This window comes from Fukomys damarensis, unplaced genomic scaffold, assembly GCF_012274545.1.
Source record: "Fukomys damarensis isolate Sample0158 unplaced genomic scaffold, DMR_v1.0_HiC HiC_scaffold_35, whole genome shotgun sequence".
Lineage (NCBI taxonomy): Eukaryota > Metazoa > Chordata > Mammalia > Rodentia > Bathyergidae > Fukomys > Fukomys damarensis.
This window is the reverse complement of record NW_022900947.1, coordinates 43,276,912-43,299,286: the sequence shown is the minus strand read 5'-3', so window position 1 is coordinate 43,299,286 and position 22,375 is coordinate 43,276,912. Positions and strand designations below refer to the sequence as shown.

General features: G+C 43.9%; 1 pseudogene; it reads right to left on the bottom strand.

Moving 5' to 3' along the window:
- Positions 1 to 12,943: 12,943 nt before the first annotated feature.
- The window catches only part of LOC117284203, a 17,821-nt pseudogene continuing 8,389 nt past the window's right edge, over positions 12,944 to 22,375 (bottom strand).

Sequence of the window (22,375 nt, the reverse complement as noted above, 5' to 3'; positions counted from 1 at the left end):
GAAGTCTCCCCACATAGTGCACCACGCTTTCTCACACCTTTCAGCCTTTGCCCTCTCCTTTAGAATGCAAACCCCTCTTCTTTGTGACAAACTCCTACACATCCTTCAAAGTCCAGCTCAAAAGTCACCTCCCGTTTAAAGGTCTCCCTGTCTCCTTCCCACGCTCACCAAAGACAGTTAATTTTTCCTTCTCTTGTGTCTTTATTATTATTATTATTATTAATTAAGAAGGAGAGGTTATTTGGCTCACATTCTCGTGTTCTTGTAGAGCTTTGCACAGTTACACAATTTGACTTCCATGCCTGCGATGAGGTTAGGTGCCTGTGTTCCCTGAAGGCCTGGAACATAACCTCAGTCACTTTCCTTTCCCCACATCCACCCTTGACCTTGATGTTGCTGTATCTCGGGATGCATTGCAGCCCACAGATCTAGTGACACTTCTGAAAGGCCCTGGACTCAGAGCGATGCTCACCTATGGGCTGAGACCAGCCACAGAGGAGAAAGTGGGTCAGTAATGGACTGGGAAACCCCATGTGGGGACCCCACAATCTCTGCCTCCCTGACCCAGCAGATACTCGCCTCCCCGCTCTGGGGAGCCCAAAGGCCCCGGCTACACTGCTGACTGTGCCCACCACCTCTTCCTTTTCTCTTCTTCTTATGTCTGCTTTTTCATGAATTGGCTGCACTTCTGGACTGAATTAAGGTGAAGAGGCTTTGAAAGAATGTAGAAAAACTTTCAGAAGCCAGGAGTGAGAAGGCTGCCGGGAACCCTAAAAAGCTGGAGGTGAGGACCATCTGCCCAGCCCTCTGTCTCCCGGCTCACTCGCCTTTCCCAATCTGAGGGACATCTCCGCTCGGCTCCCAGAGTTTAACTGGGACAGCCATCAGTGCTCTGTGCAAAATATCCGAAGAAGACTGGTGAGCCTTGGCTTACTTTTGTCATTGTTTCTCCTTGTTTTCATCTTTGGTCAGGTCTCCTGGCTCAGCACAAAAGCCAGCACTAGAAAGCAGGCTCAGTGACTGTCCCTCAGCAAGGGTAGAGACACGGAGGTGGTTATATTCCAGGACTGCAGTTCTAGGTAAGCACTGGGGAGAACTTCTTCTGGGGTAGCCCCAGGTGGTTGGAAAGAAAACACTGCTAGTCAGAGCTTCACTAGACAGAGGCAAACACTGCTGCTGCCCTCAGTGTGATGTCCAGGATCACTACAGCTACTTTCTAAGCATTATTTCCCATTAGCCTGACAAAAGGATGAAATGGGTCCTGTAACTCAGAAGAGAAATAAAGGCTGGAGGTTAAAATGCAGCTGTCACTAGGGTTCATACTCAGCAGGTCCCAGAATGGAGCAGGTGGTGGTGGGTTTTGTCCCCAGGAACACACACAGGTCTCCAGGGGAAAGAGGACAGCAAGAAGTGGACCAAGGTAAGATCTTCACCAGAGGGGCAGCAAAAGGCCTGGAAAAGGGAGAGAAACTCCTAGAATAGGCACAGCAGAGGGTGGCGGCTCAGCATGGGAACCCTGCCAGGTGGGAGAGAGCTCCCTCTCTAGAAAGAAGAACTGAACAAGGTAAGGACAGGCTTCACGGTGTGCAGAGGTGTGGAACGAGCTGGGGAAGGTGGCCAGCCCAGAACTGGGGAGCAGGTGGATTCCTGCCAGGCATGGACAGCTGAGGGGAGCTTAGGGTCAGGAAGGGCTCCCCTCTAGATGAGGTTTACTTGAGGATTAAAAGCAGATGGAAGGGGACGGGGGGTGAAGGGAGAGCAGGGACAAGGGGAAAAAATGAGAACCAAGACCTGTCATGTAAAGGTACAAGATCCAAGTAATGAATGTAACTGTAGTGTGTACCTAAAATGTACCAATAAACTCAGTTTTTTTTATAAAAAGCAGATGGAAACGAGGCCGTCTATTCAGAGATGGGGACAGGGAGGAAAGGGATGATGGAGGAGATGTCCGAAGGAATGGGATCCCACAGAGTCCGGAAGAGGCAAGGCTCCCATCCCAGGCAGCTTGAGGTCCCAAGGTCCCGCGTAGGACACCGACACAGGGCACACAGCAGAGCCGCCACCTTCCCGGGCCAGGCCCGGGGCTGCGCGTGACGATGGTGCCCTCTGCTGGCACGATGAGGCGGCATCGCAGGGCACGCGGAGGCCCCGTCCGGGAAGAACCAGAGCAAGAACGACCGGCAAAGCCAGGGTCTGCAAAGGTAACCACGTCGAGGGTGGGGACGCTTTCCTTCCCTGCATTTCTCCTTGGTGAGGGGAAAAAATTAAAAAGCCAAGAGAACCGGACCACTTATCCAAAGCAACCATTTTGTCCGCAGCCATAGAAACACCAGAGTTCCCTGCCGGCCCCCGCCGCGGATGCAGATCTGTGGGGACCCCCGGGTGCAGAGCGGGTGTGGACGGCGGCGCTGGCCCCAGCCCCGAAACCCTGGGGGGAGGGAGAGAACAGGAGCTGCAAGTGGACAGGAGCCGCAAGGGAAGGCATTGGCTGCGCAATGCCGTCATCTACCGGCCAGGTTGGGAATGCAAGAGCTGGGAATCTGGGTCACAGCTCAACTTGGGAAAATGAGCAGGTGTTTTATTTGGGGGGTCCTGGTTATTGGTTTTGAACTTTTTCAACTTAAAAAAATGTAGAGGCTCCTAGAAGAAGAAACACTCTCGAAGATAAATAAAGTTTTTAATAAGCTTGAAGTAGCGGGATCTCTGGGGTCTGGAATAGTGTAAGCGGTCATGTCAGTGTCCAGGGTCACTCTGGGGTTCACAGATCCCTGAAGTGCGTGCAAAGGGCGTTTGTGTCAAGTCTGTTCGCGTCTCTGGGCTGAGTTTCTTCATCTGTAACATCACAATAAAGTTGGCCTCACGGGACTGCTGTGAGGGTCAGACAGGATACTCCTCAGAAAGAGCTTGGACAAGTTTAAAGCTGCACGTATCACTAGAAGTGATCAAGGGTGAACCCTTGTTCCAAAGATGACAAAGCAAGATGGCCGGCTTCTGAGAATTTCCAGTGCTGAGGGGAGAATTGTAGTATCTTGGTTCCATTGTTCAGATCCTGTTTGCAGTTGTTTAAAAGTGGCTTTCCTGCATGTTTTGCTACCTCCATCCCCAGGGGTGTTCTGAGGAAAACTCAAGTCACTTTCCTTAGCAGCTCACCCATCCCTGGGAGAACAGTGACCAGAGGATGATCAAAGCATTTGGTTTTGGGAGTTGTTTTCGGAAAAGTTGAAATGTATGCCAATCACATTTTATCGACTAAACATGTGTGCTAGACATGTATGTGGTGAGCATGAGTCTCTCTGTAGTACTGCTCACAGAACAATTAGATAAATTTAACTGAGTTAATTTGAGCAAAGAAGGATTCATGAACTGGCCAGCATTCCAAGCAGAAGATGTTCAGAGAATCCTGGTCAGCAGCGTGAGCAGTGAGCCTATTGGACTGAACACCAGCTAAATAGTGGTCTCACACGAATGGCTACAGCTAGGTGTCTGCCTTATCTGTGTATGGCGTGATGAGTTGGCTGCTGTGATTGGCTGAATTGGCTGTTTTTTATGTCCCTAAGGTAAACGTCAGACTGTTTATAGAGAAAATTAGATTATAGTTTGTTATGTACAAAGTACAGAACAGCCTCAGGCTAATGGCCTCCTATTTAGATAATTTAGCATTATAGTGGCCCCTGCCCAGTAATTTTGCTCTCAGAAGTGTTTCATAAAGCCAATAATAGTCCAAAACTATCAAATGATACAATGAGGTATTTCAAGAGAGACCACAATCACAATTTTACTTTAGTTATAATTACATGGTTATAATCATTTTATTTTTGTTATTAGTTGTTGTTAATCTCTTACTGTATCTGACTTGTAGGTCAGACTTTCTCATAGGTATGTATGTACAGGGAAAAGATACAATATATAAAGTTCCATACCACCTTCAATTCCCAGCACTCAGTGGGGATCTTGGAAAATATTCCGCAAAAATTGGAACATAAGTGGGGTACTGTACATAAGAGAAAATTGACATTCACAGAGATTAATTTGCCAAAAGTCACAAAGGAAGTAAGTGATAATATTAATTTGGAAGGGGATAATCAATAAATTTAGAACAAAGCCAGCCTCAGGCATAAGTAGAAGAATTGTTACGGTTTAGAACAGAATTGTCTCCCAAAGGCCTCATGCACACATAGGCAGTACTTTTTAAAGGTGGCTGGATTATGGGGCCGCTATAGCTGACTTGCTGTTAGCCCATGGGGCCTGGTTGGAAGAAGTGGTCATTGAGGTATGACCTGGAAGGGTGTATCTCCCTTCCAGATTCCCCCTTCTCTCTCTGCTTCCTGGCTGCCATATATAAGCAGTTTCCCTCTTCCCAGCCCCTTGCACCATGATATTTCTGTGTAAGCTTGCCAAACATGGACTGAAACTTCTGAACCATGAGCCAAAATAAACCATTCTCTTCTAAGTTGTGGGTGTTGTGTATTGTGTCTCAGCAACCAGGAAAGTGACTGAGACAGATTTTGGTACCAGAGAACTGTGGTCATTGCTGTGACTACCTGACCATGTAATTTAGAAGCTTTTGGAGCAGGTTTACAAGGGAGTTTGGAAAGGTTTGGAGATGCCAGTTACAGAAGTTGTCAAATGCTATAGGTTGAACTTGATAGAGACTCTAATTAGAGCTCAGAAGACCAGAGAGCTGATAAAAATGCAGACATTAAAGGCCAGGCTCAGGAGGTTTCAGTTAGGAACAAGGTCTCAGTTGGCAGTTGGACTCAAGACCATGTGTGTTACACTGGCAAAAAAAATATCTACATTTTGCTCATCCTCTGAGACCATGCAGAAGACTTCGATTCAGGGTACAAGACTAATCTAGCAGAGGAATTTCAAGGCTGTTCAATACTCAGGCCATAGCATGGGTACTGCTGGCTACTTTTAGTAAGATCTACTGTGAGAAGTAGGAACAAAGACAAGTTAAATAATTTGGAATGTTTGGCTGGTAATCAGAAGGAACTACCTATAAAACAGGGGCCTGTAAGATTTTGGTCCATGAAAACTTAGTTGCTGAAAAAGATTGGCACTAAAAAGAAGTCAAGTACTTTCCATCAGGAAAATAGAAAGGATGGCTTTCCTCTGATCTGCAATCAGCAAGACCCCACCCTTCCAAAGGTCAAGAGTCCAAAAGTAAAAGACTTTGCTTTGAGAGGAGAGGGGACCCTACATGTGAATTGGCTTCCTAGAATTTGTTCCCTGGTGTTTAGTCATGCAGGAAGTCAAAAGCCATTATTCAAGGGGGGGCCTGGCTACTGCTCAAGCTGGCGGCAGACCTCGATATCATCTGCATGGTCCTAGATTTACAGGCATGCAGAATGACAGAGTTGTGGGTTCAGGGAGGCTCCTTCTACCCAGATATCAGAAGAAGGCCTAGGAAACTAGGCTTCAAGAGGACAGTGTGTGAAGCTGTGAAAGTGAAGCTGAAAGTGCAGTGGAGACTCCGGGAGGTTAGAAAGGCCAGGAATATGGAACATATGCTAAGGAAAGCCAGAGGCAGTGAGCAAAGCTATCCCTAGAGAGAGGCCCTGTGAGCCAAAACTAGCAATGCTAAAGCAGTGGTGCTGCCCAAGTCCCTTGGAGTTTACGTCTTTGCCCTGGGTGCTGGACATAGAGCTACGGGATTTAATTGACAAGGTTGCGGTCTCGCTTTTGTCCAATTGCTTTCAACTCCCCTATTTCTCTCTTTTGGTAAGGGAATGCTTACCCTGGGCCATTTTTTGTGGGAAGCATTTAACTTTGCTTTTAATTTTCGCAAAGGCTCATACCAAAGAATTTGCCTTGTGTCTCAGAGGAGACCTTGGATTTGGATTTTTCAATAATAGTGAAACTGTTGGAAGTTTGGCAACTCATAAAGATAGAATAAATGCATTTGGTATAAAGAGATGTGCATGAGTCTTTTTGAGAGCAGGGGCAGAATGTTATGGTATATAGCAAAAAATGTCCACCAAGGGTCTTCTGTGCTTATGAAGGACTTTTAGAAGATGATTGGATCATGGAGGTGCTTTAACTGACTTGCTGCTAGAAAGTGGGATGAGTTGGAAAAGGCAGATCACTAGGAGCAAGACCTGGAAGGGTGTATCTCCCTTTCCAGCTGCTCCCTTTGCTCTTGCTTCCTAGCCACCATGATGTGAGCAGTTTTCCTCTGTCCAGGTTCTGTGGTGCCAGAGACAGTGGATAGCCAGGACTGACATGCAAGCTGTCTCACCACATTCAACCTCTCTTGCTTCCCTCACAACCTGGCCCCACACGTGAGTCCCAGGCTCTCCCCCAGCAATGTAAAAACATTCTAGAACTGAAAGTGCAACGATGAATGTCAAGTATGAGGACATTTTTCATTTCACTATCAAAATCACATGAAATATACAGAGTACCCAAGAGCAGGGCTGTTTGTTTTCATTAATTCATCCACTCAGATTCATTTAAATAAGGAAAGAAAATAAGAAGAACTTTTTTTAATAAATAGGGCAGATTTCATTTTTCTGGCATCCTCAACCTGTAGTTGAAACTGGTAAAAGGATGGGAAGAGCTTTCTCCGTTTTGGGTCAGACTTAGGGCATAGGCCTGGCTGGGTCGCTGCTCACCCTGTGAACCTAAGAAAGAGCCAGTTACGGAGGATGATCAGGTCCACCAGAACTCTCTGTGAAAGCCACAGCACAGGGGACCCCTGAAGATGTTAAGCTACACTGAACTACAAGCCTGGCCTCTAGATATTTCCATAGTCCCTCACTACACACCACAACCACACCCTCAAGTAGCAGTTATATACTTATTCGGCATACACACTATTTGTTTAATGTATTAGTTTAATCTATTAGTCAAGAGGTTTCCATAGAAGCAGAGCTTATAGGAGATAGATAAATAAACAAATAATAGAAACATGCGTCCACAGATGAGAGGCAGAAAGAAAGAATGATTTTATTTAAAGAATTTGGCCCATGTGACTGTGAGGCTGAGAAATACCACCATCTGCAGTGGGCAAGCTAAGGACCCAAGAGAGCTAATGACACAGTTCTGAGTGAGGCAGCTATCAGCCCTCCCAAGTCCTCTTACTCAGGCATTTTGTTCTCTCCGGGCCTTCTCTGCTGAGATGAGGACAACGGTCTGCTCTGCACTCTATCCCTTCACATTTGCATCTCACATGAACACCTTCACAGACACCCTTGGGATGACATCTGACCAGATACCTGGGCACCCTGTGACCCAGTCAAGTTGACACATAAGATTAACCATCCCAGTGTCCTCTGCCCCTTCCCAACTGAAGTTCCCCAGGCCACAGACTCGTTTTTCCTGTCTTAAGACACAGTCCCAGAATGTGGCCAAGGAGCCCAGCATACAGAAGATGCTACATAAATATTTGTCAGGTGACTGAGGTGTGACCCCTAGGAGCCTCTTCCATCCACCCTGAATGCTAAGCCTGTGAGCACCTGATCACAGCCATCCTCGCCGAGTGCGAAATAACTCTCATGCTGTGGACTGACTGAAATTTCAGGATCCATCGAGGATGACCTGGCCAGTCCCCACCAGGAGCAGTGAAGAAAAAGGAAGAAACAGAAACTAAAAATAGAGTAAAGGCATTTAGGAACATCATAGTCCAGTGGAAATATCGGGCAAGCCACACGAGCATGCTGAACTTTCTAGTAGCCACAATGGTAAGAAGCCAGTAAAATTAATTTTAGTCAGCCATTTATATTACTATAAATATAAATTCTAATTTCTAAATGTAATTACTTCACTCGATATATTTCAAATATGATTTCAACATATACGGAATCATTTTCTTTTCTATTCTAGAGATTGAACCCAAGCCCTTGATACCGAGCTACAACCCCAACCCTTTTTGTTGTTGTTGTTGTTGTTGTTGTTGTTGTTGTTGTTGTTTGGGGGGACAGGGTCTCACTAAGTTGCTGAGTTGCTCGAGCTGGCCTCAAACTTTTGATCCTCCTGCCCCTACCTCCAGAGGGCTAGAATTACAGGTGTGCACCACCACACTCAGCCTCAATATAAAAAGCACTGTTTTAATGAGATACCCTTTTTCGTGCTAAGCCTTTGACATTCGCACTTAGGGCACATCTCAGTTTGGACCACCACACTGCAAGGGCCAGGGAGCCACATGTGCCTTGTGGCCAGTGCAGAATGGGGGAGCAGCAGACCCTGACCCCTTCCGGCAAGGATGCATGTTATCCTCTGAAGTGCTGATTACTAAATGAAACAGACTTGACCTTCAACCAGATTGCGCCTCTTTGTCCCTTTGTCTTCTCTATTTTGAGAAAAATCAGAACCAGTGTCACCACATACCTGAAGTCTATGTGGCCAGATAAGGGTGGAACTCAGGGTCTGCCCTGCTCTCTACAACTGATGAGACTTGGGACCTGTCACTCAGTGTCCCCAAGTGCAGTGATGTTGCCAATGAAGAGGAGCCCTGTAGGGAGACATCCCTGAGTGCAGTGAAACCCTGTACTCTGCACTCCGTGCCCTCGACCATTCCAGGCTTGATGTGGTGACTGAAAGGGAGTTCCCAGGCATGGAAAGCTTATCCTCCAGAGGCCACCGTAGAGTGGATTTTATGGTTACCATCCATAGAGGGAGCCTACAATGTTGCACAGCCCCTTGCATGAGCTTCTGGGCCAGTCAGAGCCAAGAGATGTACACAGCAAAGTGCCATGCACAGAATCTGTGGCATTCTCTAACACAGCCAAAAGATGCACACACTTCATGCTCTGCCATTCTGGAATTATCCCAGAGCTCAGAGAGATGTGGCCTGGGCACCCAGATACTTGGCATCTCCTGGAACAATGCCAGCATCAAACCGATTAGAAAGACAGTTACAAACCCTCGGGGCCCAACCACTGCTGCTGATCTTCTTCCCCCGGACTGCTTTCCCACCACCTGCTCCCTTCCAGTTTTCCTTAAAAGCAGCTTATGAATATTGCTGGCATCTAGGAATCTGACATGTTCCCATATTCTGTAATTTGTTCTTTGGTTTCCCAGTGCCCCCAACACCAACCTCTCCCAAAAGTTTTCAGACGCTTTCCCCATCCGTGATCCGTCAGCCTATATTTCTCAGAAAGGTAACAGAGGGAGAAGAGCCCTAATGGCTTTTTTTGGCTGCCCATAGTGTTCTTAGAAACCTGTTAGTGATATATCCAGCACCTTCTCTCCCATTGTTATACGAGGTGGCAGGCCTGGACTCACAGTGTACCCGCCAGCCTCTGTGTCATTTTATTCTGCACAATAAAGCCTGGCCATTTCTTCTCTCTGTAAGAGGAAAAGAGGAGTTTGGGGCACATTGTAAATTATCTATATGAGATGAAAATGTGTAAGATGGTTCCTGCTGAAATGAGATCAGAAGGAGAGCAGCTGAAGTGTGGCCCGTTCTCACACGGGGTGGTCACAAGCTTGCAGGCCTGCTCGGGAGGACAAACTTAAAGACGCAGGTGTGAGAGAGAAAAAGATGGGTGGAGAATGGAAAGAGGATAGAGAAAGGAGAGAGTCCTGTGGCTCATTGGCAGGAAGGAGACATCTTGCTGGATGCCTGTGTGGTGGACAGGAAGATAGGCCATGCTGATTCAGAAAGGGCTCGCGGCCCCACCTCGGGAGCATGGCCTCCAGATGAGGATTCAGGGCCCTCTGCTGCAGGAGCCACCTCAGCAAGAATTTGCTGCATGGAGCCTCTACTGAGAGGAGCTTTCCGACAGCTCATCTGGTGACCGAGAGGCAAGGATGCAAAAAGCCTTTCATCTCGGCCACACAATGGGACAAACTCAGGTCTCCTCAGGCTGGTGGAGGCTCTGTGAGTTCTGAACTGCAGCTCAACTTGTCCCTCCACCCATCTTCTTTCTGTTCACAGGAGAAGATCCCTAATGAATGACTTGTAATCACACCCCAATTTCCATGTCAGGTTCATCTTCCAGACACCCAAACTTCAATGACCTAGGTTTCATTTCACTCAGTACTTTACCTACATTACTCCTTGTGATCTGCACTGTTGTGTGGCATGGATATAGATTTCAGCATAGATACAGCAATAGAGACGCAAAGAGAGAGATATTATCAGTCTTAGTTGGTTTTCAGTTGCTATAACAGAATATCTAACACTGGAAAGTTTGTAAATAATTTTCTTTTTTCTAATTCTGAAGATTGTAAAATCTAAGGTCAAAGAACTGCAACTGGTGAGGACCTACTTTCTCATGGGGACTTTCTGCAGAGTCCAGAGGTGGTTCAAGGCATCATGGGGATGGCACAAGCATACCAGACAGAGCTCTTTTTTACAACAAAGCCACTCCCTGATAACTCACTAATTCGTGGATGGATTAATGCATTCCGTGGGACAGAGCCCTCATGGCTCAACCCCTTCCCAAGTTCCTGCCTCCACATACTACTCACACATGGCCTGAGGGATACTGAAGAACAATTGTTCAAGCCATAGCAAGCTCCCTTTCCACAGCTGAGGAAACCTAAACTCTCCAATTTTAGTAACCTGGTCTCAGGTCCCAAGGTCATAGCTGGGGTTGAACTCGGTCCATGCAGCACCTGTGTATGCTGTACCCTTTCTTCTGCATCCTACCTACTGGGGGAGCAGAGAGTTAGAGATAGCAAAGATGGGAGGAAATAACAGGGCATCTTCTGGTGAGATGGGATTTCTTGGATGGTCTGCTGCTCCAAAAGTACTCCTCCCACCTGGCTGACTGCTGACTCCACTGCCAGACTTCCAAAGCTGGAGACCAAAGTTAATATGCTGCAAAAGGTATCACATCTGCTTTGTGTATCGCTCTGGAGTAAGTCAGCAGATTCCAGGCCTACTTCCTGAGCTCTTCCACCCGCCTCTGAGCCTGCCTGTTCCTAGGCTGCCCCCGATCTGGGATAATTCAGGAAGAGAATGAGGTTTAACCCAAGCACCAGGCACCAGACTGGGAGGATATATTAAGGCGAGATGATCACAACAGTTGTTTCACTTTATAGATTTTAATCTGCAAGTCCAACGCCCCCAAAGCTGTTTATTTCTTCCTAGTTATGTTTCCCATAATTGGGATAAAGTGGATAATGGCCCTTTAGTAATTGTCTAATGGTAAAAATAGCTACTCTTTACATAGGCATCATTAATACAGAGATTTTCTAAAAGCCAAAATAGAATTCTTCATTAAGCAGCATCATTAAGTACTAGACTCTAAAATATAATACACAATTAAGGTGCGTTTCATAATAAAAATAAATAAAATCATTTGGAACCTAATTTCACTAGGCCTCCAATGAGTGCTTTATCTAGTGTAACTGCCTGGGCTGGACTGGGCGGCAGCTGAGCTGGCTCTCACCCTGTACCACTCCAAGGGTGCCCTGGTGTTTGCAAGTCCAACCGCTCTGTTCAGTGAAAGGATCCAGAAGATGCCAGCCCAAAACATGCCATATTGGCGTAAGTATGGTCAGAGGTGAAGGCAACTGAGAATCAGCTGATGTCGGAGTAGTTCTCTGCTCTTATCTGTCTAAAAGCAAGGCATACACTTCCCTTTATCAAGGTGCCCACCCCATCCACCTGCCAGGGAGAAAAGAACATTCTTACCATACCTCTGGAGACAGAGGCTGACACAGGACAAGCTTGCAAACCTGACCAAAGCAGCTCTTCTCTGTCATCAGCTCCCCACAGACTCCCTAGTCACTTCCGCACCATTTATCATCCCCTGATGTCTAAACCCCTTTTCCTTTGTTAGCCACTTACCGGTCCAGTTATTTACAGGATGACAAATAAACTGTATATTTTTCATTAATTGCTATGAGATAACAGGAAATATACAAATGACAACTTTATCAAATTTATTCAATGTAAGAATCAACTGGTTGAAATGACACCTGCCAAAGCAAAGCTGGGGATAGTCAGTAAGTAAACAAACTGCTGCCCCAATGTCCCTGGGGGCAACTGTGTTGGAAATACGTCCCCAGACTCAATTTGTCAATACAGGTAATAAAGTGTTCAGACATCAAGAATTCTCCACGAGGCCTTTTACTTCTGCAGAAGGGCACAAGCATGAGGTAGCAGGTGCACCAAAAGGCACCAGCGGTGGGGAAGCCGGGTTTTCAGCCTTAATTCACCGGAAGCAGCTAACCGTTTTCTCCATTGGCTGAGTTGAATGCTCACAGTCTGTCCTGATTGGCTAGTTTAAGCGGCAGCGGGAGGGTGAGCCTGAGGAGTTGCTAGGCAGAGTTGTTAAAGGGAGGGGCAGAGCTCGAGAGGAGAGGAGGGGAGAGAGTGTGAGGAATGGAAGTTCCCTGGCTATTGATAAGCTATATTGGTCTGTAGCTACGTTTCCAGTATTTGAATGGAGCAGGCAGTTCCCGTAATTTCAGTGTGTTCGGGAGGGGATGCCTAGGTTGGATCGCACTCCTGTTTAAATCCTTTGATAGGACAAGGGGAAAAAATGAGAACCAAGACCTGTCATGTAAAGGTACAAGATCCCAGTAATGAATGGAACTGTACTGTATACCTAGAATGTACCAATAAATTCAATTTTAAAAAATCTTTTGATAGAAAAGACAGGATAGCAGTTTCTCACAACTGTTAAGCGGTTAAACTTAACTATAAGCCCTGTAGTCTAACCGCTTCCTTGAGTCTCACTGCTTTTGAATCCCTATGCAAAGAAAATAGCGACAAAATGAGAGTTGGAGTGGAGCTCAGTGGTGGTGCTTACCTGGTACATGTGAGGCCTTTGGCTTTTTTCTTTTTTTTTTTTTGAAAAATCTTTCTTTTGTTACTGTCTACAAATAAGTCACCTAGTTTACTTTGGACACAAAGACAGTACAAACTGGAATGAGGATCTTGGGTGAAGTGAGGAAGGACAGGTCAGGTTATTGAGTTTCTTATATTCTGTGAAAAATAGATTTACAAGGAAAAAAATAGACTTTCACAACTTCAATGACTTCACATGGTCCTTTGTAAAACAAGAGGTAAATCCACCTCCACCAGACCCATCTTGTGGCTAAGATATTCTGTAACACGGAATGTGAATAACACAAAGGTCCAACAAGTAGGGTTCTCCACCAGGTACACACCAAGGAGACTGTGCTGTGACTTTTAGGACAGATTTTCCCCCTTCCCAAACCTCAATAATGGCATGGTGGCATTGGCCACCAGAAGGAACTGACTTTAAAAAGGAAAAGGAAAAAAAAAAACAGTACTTGGGACCCACCAAGGGAAGCAGGATAACTAAGGTAGGACTCGCAGCCTATAAATCCAGTCTAGAAATGGGTTCCACTCCAGCTGAAAAAAATACATTGACGTTTGTCCAGTCAGCACCATGCCAAGAACCACCAGTCTATGGTCAGCCCCAGGCATCTCCAAGTCACTGTACCTAGGTGTTAGAAATCAGATGCCCAAAGCCTGAGACATCTCCAGGAAGTCCAAGCCCCTGAAGGATGCTTTCTGCAACAGATCTGAGCAAACACAGAATGAGATGACAGCCTGTTTTAGCCCCAAACTACTTCTAGTCACTACTTCCTATGTTTATCTTTAGCACTTAAAATGAAATAAGCCAGGATCTTCTTTGGAAAAGCTAGAAAGGCAGCTTAGCCTGAAGGCCACAGAGTAAGCAGAGGCCCTCTGAGGGATTCCAGGACAGAGGCTCCAGGAGAAAGGGGGAGGCAGAGCCCCAGCCCGGGTAGGCCTGCCTGGCTGCTGCCACGCGCTCCCTCCAGGAGCTGTGAGGCCTTTGGCTTTGAGCTCAGTGCTGCAGGGAAAAATATTAATAAAACTGTGCACTTTTTCTTCCTGCTTCTAGTTTCATTTGAAGCCCTAAAAGGGTTCCTCTTCACCAATTACCAGCATCTTTTTCTTCCAGCTCGAGAGCTTTTTGATTACTGTTAACAGCTTCCCTCCTGGGCTCCATACTCGCTGCACCCAACCACGCAGCTGTCCGCACTCGCTGCACCTCAAGGTTCAGCCAGAGATTTGCTTCTCTAAGAGTAGAAATGTTGTGACATGGAGAAAGTGCCAGCCTAGAAGTCGAGAGGGTTGGGGTCTTTCCTGAGCCTGGTCTGTGGCCTTGGCAATAAGAAACCTGGGGCTCCAGTTTCCTCACACAGGAGGCAGGGGACAGAGAGGAGAGGGAAGAGGAGGGGCAGGGAGGGGAGCCCAGGGCAGGAAAGCAAGTGGGTGTGTAGGCTGATCAGGGTCAGCTCCAGCCCACTCTGAGTCACCTTGCGCCAGTCCCTGCCTCTCCGCAGCCCAACTTCTCTGCCCACAAGCTGAGGGGAGGAAGTCAGGGCATGTCAGTGCTTCTCAGGGTGCAACGGGTTTTTTTTTTTTAGAGATGCAAGCATGGGGACTTTGCTCAGAAATACTAAATCAGAGTCTCGAAGTTATGGCCCAGAAGTGTTTCGGCAAACTTCCTGGCAATTCTCACTCACTTGAGAACCACTGGTCTAAATGTGTTTTCTTCCAGATTAAAAAGCCTAAGTCTCCTTGTCCCAGTTTTCGTTCAGCCTTATAGTACCTCTCTCTCCTCCTTTCCTGTTGCTTCTCCCTCTCTTTCTTGCCTCTCTTTAAAAAATAAAGTAAAATCAAAGCCAAAAACTTTCTCAAACTTCCACCCTCATCTCTGCAGATTGCTAACTTTAAGGGCCCTAAAATTTGCATTCAGTAACTCCCATAGCAACTTAACAATGGCTTTAACAAAGCCATTAAGGTATCTTTGTTCTTTAATACATATGTTCCTCTTTGTTCAGCTACAAATCTAACCCTACCTAAGGATAACCCTTAAAAACTCTTCAGCATTGCCTGGTTGTAGTGGGGACCAGCAGAGTCCTGGCGCCCAGCTGACCTTGTCACCTCCCCTGCAGACCAGCTCTCAGGCGAAGCTAAACAAGCTCTGTGGGCCATGAGGAAACATCTGTCCCCACAGCACCAGCCACCTTCTCTGGCTGCGTACTACCCACTAAGTCTACCACCAGAAAGATGTTAGCAAACACCCAGGAGCCATCCCGCCCCTCGGCCCTGGAGTTCTGGGGGGCCAGCTCCATACACAGCCAGCCCAGTGTGGCCAATGCGATCCTTGGAGACCCCGCTGCAGAGTTGTGTGCATGACCCATCCACACCAAGGAGACATTAAGTGAAGCTTCCAGAGCAGTGGTGGCAAGCCTATGGGACAAGCGCCGCAGCAGGCTGTGTGTATCACTGAAAGCTCTAAAAGGTTCACCATCTCTGTTTTAGGGCATGTAATGAATAGTTCTCACTGGGCCAAAACCCAAAATGCCAAAGCCTAGAGTTCCAGGGCTGTTTTAATACCAGGAAAACTTGCCCACCAAAGAAGAAGCAAAGCTAAAAGGCCAGGAGAGAGAAACTGGGACTAGGTGACCTGTGTCTAGATCTCAGGCAGGGTCTTCGGAGGTTTCCAAGGCTGGGGGAGGGAGGAGGATGACTCACCCCACCCATGGGACAGGTACGTGTTCGCTGACTTCCAGCACAGAAAAAGAATTTTCAGGACACAGGAAGAGGCATAAAGAAGTTTGTCAGACAGAATTTTAAAAGTACACACCCAGAGAAACCTTGTGACTCTCCGGAAGGAGTCACAGATTGACAGATGAAAGGGGAAGGCCCATTTGATGGCAGCACAGGTAATCGAGCCGTAGTCATCCACCGGAAAGGCTCCTTTTTCAGGTGAAAAGAGGGGATCTACTCAGAGGTGAAAAAAGACCCTTTACAGGTAAACAGGAATGGCCCAAGTTCATTGTGGCTTAAGGACCTGAGGGTTTTTTCACTGGGTTTGTGTCTTGAAACTGCAGTTTCCATTAAAAGTACAATGTTTAAATTACAATCTTTCTTGTTTCCTTTCTACCTAATTTTCCTATTCCCCCTCACAACCACACCTGAATCCAGGTTACCCCTGACTATTCAGCATCCAGTCCATCACTTTCCTTTCTCCACTTTGGGCTGAGCTTCCCATCGCTGCCACCTAAAACATTCTAATGAGTATGGAGTACAAACTGATACAGCTTTTGGGAAGTAACTGCTCAATGTCTATAAACTTGTGCATAACTCTTGCCCAGGGACTTTTAATTCCAGAACTATATTCATCAGAAATGCTCCCCCAAATATGCAAATGCATCTATGAACAGTCAAGAAGTTCATTAAAGCATTGTGTGAAATGAATGAGGTATGCCTATACTAACATGAGGAAAGTCAGATCTCTATTGATAGAGAAAAACACTATGTTGGATGTAGACGGTATGAGAGTGCACATTGAAAAGTCTTACAAGGATCAAATGCTTAGAAGTAATCATATCTATGGGACGAGATGAGGGGATGTTAACTTTTAAATGATTTTTATACTGTTAAAGTTTTACCTCAAACAAATCAGTTTGGTAATTAGCAAAGAAGAAGCCGAAGGAGGGGGAGAGAACAGAAGAAAGGAGGAGGAGGAGGAGGAGGAGGAGGAGGAGAAATAACATAGTGGAAGAGGAGGAGGAGGAGGAGGAGAAAGAGGAGGAGCAGAGAGAGAGGAAGAAGAGAAGGGAGGAAAGGAGAATGAAGAGGGGAGGAAGAGAAGAGACCCTGAAATTAGGAGCACTTGAGTCATACTTGCAACAGCAAATACTTAATTAGTGCCTCCTGGGTGTGAGGAAGCATGGAGACACCAAGGGAACCAAAGGCAGCAAGAGTGCTAGAAAGTCTACCTGTGCCTTGAGGGAGCTGTACCCCAAGCTTTTATTGTAAAGACCTGGCTATAATGAATCACAGCATAAATCCATTTCTTAAAAGTGAAGCCATCGATTTTAGCACAATGTGTCATAAAGTTATTTCCACCAAGGTATCATTCAGTGTCAGGAAATTCAGCTTGTCTGACGTGAGCCCCTGAAAAACCCAGAACTCCATGAGAGACTGCTGGCAAAGCCAATTGTTGGCATCGACTTGAACCCAACAGCAGAGTAAATGATACTTGTGTTCACTCTGGGAAACAGGCAAATGAGCTTTGGATTGGAAGAGCATCTCACAAATCAGTGGGATCTGCGATGCTCAGTGACAAGCACTCTGAAGATTGGCCTGTGATCACCAAGTCGTACCCCAGAGACCATTTGCCTCGTTTCATGAATTTATAATGCTCATCAAGAGTAAAACACATCCCAATCAGACAAAGACCTTAGCCCTGAAAGGAAACTGCAGTCAATATTCTACATCTATTCCCTTACAGATGCAAAATCCAAAGCTCAAAGAAGTGGCTGACTAAAACAACTAATTCTTCAAAAAGCCAGGAGAAAACCCTTTGTCTTCTGGCAGACTTTCTTTCTCTCCATCATGTTGGCTCTGAAGTTTGGATTGTACTGGTCATTGTTAGACAAGGGCTGGTGTCTGGCTTTTCATTGCAAAGTCAATACCCCCAGTGCAAAAGTTAAATTAACCCTGCACTTGATGTCAGAGATAACAAATTAATCTGCATCAAGCTAACAAATACAGCCAGTTTGTGCTGAGAGTTTTTCCTTTCTCTTCCTCCCTTTCCATTCCCCTCAAAACTGACACTTATCCGGAGTGCCCCAATGCAAACAGCAGTTCAGAAAACTGCAGCAGCTGAATGCCTGCCAGAGCAAAGTGCTGTTCTCAGCCAGTCATAAAGCAGCTGGATGTGCTGTGCATTCAAGTCACAAAAGGTATGATTTCTGCCCGAGATTGTCCGATAACAGAAATGAATAATGGTTCTTTGCCTGAAAATACATATTGATTGTTGGCTGTGAATTTCACCATGGATAATGCTGAAGTCACCATCTTTCAAATGTGTGTGAATTGAAGTTGCTGTTGCCTAATCCTCGCAGGATGATTTGTAGCAAGAGACAGACAAGTCAGGAGAAATGTCTACATCTAGGTCAGGCGGGATGTTCTCTAGCCAATTTTCCATCCTGGGTTATTTGATCTTCGTGTCTAAGATGCCAGTTTATGGCACAAGAAGGACAGATTGATGGCCTGCATTTGACTGAGATGAAGGCACCTCCATATTCTCTAATCTTTTGTAGAGCTGAATTCTTCAAAAATCACCCCATATTCCTGGGCCCGGCCACCACTGAACAACTTAAATCTCTCACAGCCTGACCTACCCAAGGCCTTGCACACTTTCCCCTGGCTGTCAGTGGCATTAAATGGAAACCAGAACCTTCTCCACATGTCGTCACCTCCCTGAGCAGGCCAGACTCCTTCTAGACCCTCAAATGCAGCAAGAGTCTAGGTGGGTTTGGGGGTTGGGTTTTTTTTTTTTCGGCTTTCTGATGCTTAAAAACATGAAGAATTACTAGTTACTCTGGCTACCAGAATATTTTTAAACCCTGCCAGAGATAGCTGGTTGATCACTGTTGATTAACAGAGGAAGACAATCCGAGCACCAACCTGGTGCTTCCCTAAACCTCCAGCAATTAGGACATGAGAGTCTGGTGAGCTCAGAAATCCCAGGTATGAAGCTCCTCACTAGGTAGAATTCAAGGGGCTTCCAGAAGTTGCACTTAGTCCAAAATACATCCCTAGCAGCCTACTATTATACCTAAAGTTTTATGGTTAAAGATGTGTTTTATTAGAGTTCAACCAAATTGAAATCTCTAAATGGCTCTTATAAAACTCAATACGGAAAAATCTATATAAAAATTATATAGAACCCCTGAGAATGCTAGGTATTTTCTCTACATTTGCAGAGATGCCTTCTGAGCAGCCAAGAATATAGCACAAATCTTCAAGATAACTTGGAGCCGAAATTAATTTTTTAAAAAATTTTAAAAACAAAAGAGAGCCAGGCATGGTGGTGCATGCCTGTAATCCCAGCACTTGGGAGGCTGAGGGAGGAGGATCACTGTGAGTTCGAGACCAGCCTGGGCTACATAGTGAGTTCCAGTTCAGTCTCAACTACATAGTGAGACCCTGTCTCAAAAACCAAAAGTAAAATAAAATAAAAAATAAAAATAAAAATAAAAACAAAAGATAACATGAAGCTGGAGAGAGACACAGCAGGAACAGGGACACAGAGAGCAGGAGAAGAGACATTCCCATTCAACATAATCGAGGCTCATTAAAAAGATTTGTAATGCTCTCTATAGTTGGTGAGACAAATCAGTTGATGTCACCTTTTTTAAAAGTTAAAATATTGTCACCAGAGCAGCATTTTTTTTAAATCCCCTTGAATGTCCCAATGCTTTATCACTGTTGTGGGCTCTTGCTTTGTCTAACTGATGATCTAATCATCTTTCTCCCTCAGACTTGAATCACTTTTCTTTGTCCCCCAAGTTAGAACAGCCAATTTCCCCATACAGACTCTTATCCCTTGGCAGGAAAGTCTCTGCTTACAGAGTCTTTCCAAACAGATCCTGTCATTGTTGAGACCGCCTGTATTCACTAACTTTCTTTGCTGGCTTGTTTTGTATAATTTTATAGGTTAAAAACAATAGTATCACCTATACCGTATGTATCTATTTTGCTCCCTCCAAGTTCTACCAACAGAAACAGCTCATCCCATGTTTCAGGACAGTCAAACCCCTCTGAAATTTTCTAATGTACCCTTCATGTTAGCAAGCATTGGCCTCTGGGAACAAATCCTCCAAACTCTTTCCTCTCAATTTTTTTTTTTTTCATTATTAGGGATTTAACCTACTGAGCTACATCTCCAGCCCTTTTTTATTTTTTATTTTTTTAATTAAAGATTGCAAACATACATGATAACAAGAAATGAAGATACTAAATAAAAATTTCAAATATACATATATATGACAGCAAAAAAAGGATATGAAATAAACAAGAATTTATGTAACACAGACTAATCGAAATACATTAGTTTGATATGATCTTCAAACATGTTCTTCCTCATTTTCTTATAATATTTTTGATATAGTGTAATTATAAATAAAACAAAGTTACATATTATAGTTGAGAAACTGTCCTCAAAATTTTATGATTTATAAACTCCTTGGTTTTATTAATTGATAAATATCATATACTTGTTGATTGTACCACTTACATTTTCTAACAAAACTTCCCACAGAAAAAAATATACTTATATTTAAAATCCAAAAGCAACTACAAAAAATTCACGTTTTTAAGATCAGATTTTTCTGTTTCTCTTTTATTATATCCCATACTTATTTTTATTATATTTTTATAAGCATGATAGAATTTAACACCAATAGATATGTAATATTCTTCCCAAATGAATGACTATGAATTAAGTCAAGCATGTAATTTAAAGAAATCATAAGGTTGCCAGAGAAACTATCAATATGCCAAATATGCACAATCCTACCACATTCATGCCCATGTTCCTCATTTAATAGTGCACACATATGTGGAAAAACATACCCCCCACACATATACACAATGCATATTTTCTATAATACAATATATACTTAGGTATAATAAAATAATGCAGTCATGTGCGGAATGTTGGTAATTTGTATAATTTGAGAAAAAGCAAATATCTTTGAAGGAGTTGGAGAATTTGTAATATGTACCAGATACTAAATGATATTAATGATTAAGTATAGTTATAATAAAATTTACTTAAAAATTAATATTTGTCATCAGTAGAAAATAGGTACAAAGATATATTGATAACATAACAACATTTGTCTTAACAAATTTCCAACCAAACAAGCTGTAGTGACAGAAAAGGAAGTTTGTGGAAAGCAGAGATGAAAGAGGAAAATGACAGATGGACCTTAATACTTTTCATACTATTCATATATACAGATTTCATAAATTCTCAAATAAAAAAGCAAAGAAAATGAGAACCAAAATAACTCATCAATTTGGTAGACCAACATATAGGGACAAGGATTAATGTATTGATAAATTTTTAAAATATGAAATGTAAAGCCTGAGATTTAGCTCAATAGTGCTGCACCTGCCTAGCCTGAACAATGTGCCAAGTTTAATCCCCAGCATCAGAGGAAGAAAAAGAAAAAGGAAAAAAAGAAGAAAAGAGGGGGAAAAAAGCATATATATTTTCTGACATACTCAGTAAATTAAAAATAAATTATTTGTTATCTCTTCCTCTTGAATTGTTCCCTTCACAAGGATGTAGTGAACTTCTTTGTCTCTTTCAATCAGTTTAAGTTTGAAACTTACTTTGTCTGTGAATAAGATTGCTACCCCTGCTTTTCTGGTGGGGGGGCTCCTGTTACATGAAGAAGTTTTCTGTCCTTTCACTTTCAGTCTATGGGCTTCTTTTTACACTAGACATGCCTTGTATACAACATATATTGGATCTTGCTTCTTAATCCATTCTGCTGGTCTCTTTCTCTTGACTGGTGAATTGAGGCCGTTAATATTGATGGTTATAACTGATAATGTACTACCTTATTATCATGGTGTTTTTTCGCCTTCTTTTAGTTTCTTGGCTTGCCTATTTGATTTGCTCTGTTGGGCCTCGTTGTGTTGTTACCTTCATTGTCTTTTTCTAGGATATTATTTAGAATTCGTTGTAGTGCTGGTTTGGTATTCATAAAGTTTCTCAGGTGTTCTTTATCCTGGAAATATCTTATTTCCCCATCCATTTTAAAAGAAAGTTTTGCAGGATGCATCAGTCTAGGTTAGAGGTTGTTTTCTTTTAGTACTTGAAATATCTCATTCCAGACTCTCCTTAACCTAAGGGTTTGTATTGAAAAGTCTACTGTAATTCTGATAGGCTTTCCTTTGCATGAAATTTGTTTCTTGTCTCTTACTGCTTGTAGTATTTTGTTCTTCTGTTAGGTTTCTGGGAGCTTGATTATTATATGTCTAGGTATAGATTTTTTTTGATCACAGCTAGTTGGAGTCCTATATGCCTCATTTATCTGTATGTGAAATTCTTCCCCTCTGGGAAGTTTTCTATAATTAATTCTGTGAACAGCTTTTTTAAGTATTTTACATTTTCTCTCACTACTTCTTGAATTCCTATCAATCTTATATTATTCTTCTTAGTATCGTCTAAGAGTTGTTGTATCAATTTCTCATGATCCCCTACTGTTTTTAAGAGGCCTCTCTTTTCATGGTCACTGACTGCAATTTTATCTTCTATATCTGAGATTCTATCTTCGGACTCTTTTATTCTTTTGTGAACAATCTCAATGGAGTTATTAATCTCCTGGATATCTGTTTGAATCTGTCCTTTGGATTCCATTTCTTTCTTGTATTGGGCATTTATTCTTTCCAATTCTTTCTTATGCTGGGCATTCATGGCTTCTATCATGGTCCTGAGCTCATCTATTTTCCTCTCAGTTTCTGTTCTAGAGTCACCAATTATAATTTTCATTTTGCTTGTCATTTCTATGATTATCTGGAAATTATTTCTGTTTTATATTTCTCTAGAGCCTGACTGATCAGTTTTGTTACTTCCTGTGCCTTGATCAGGGTGTC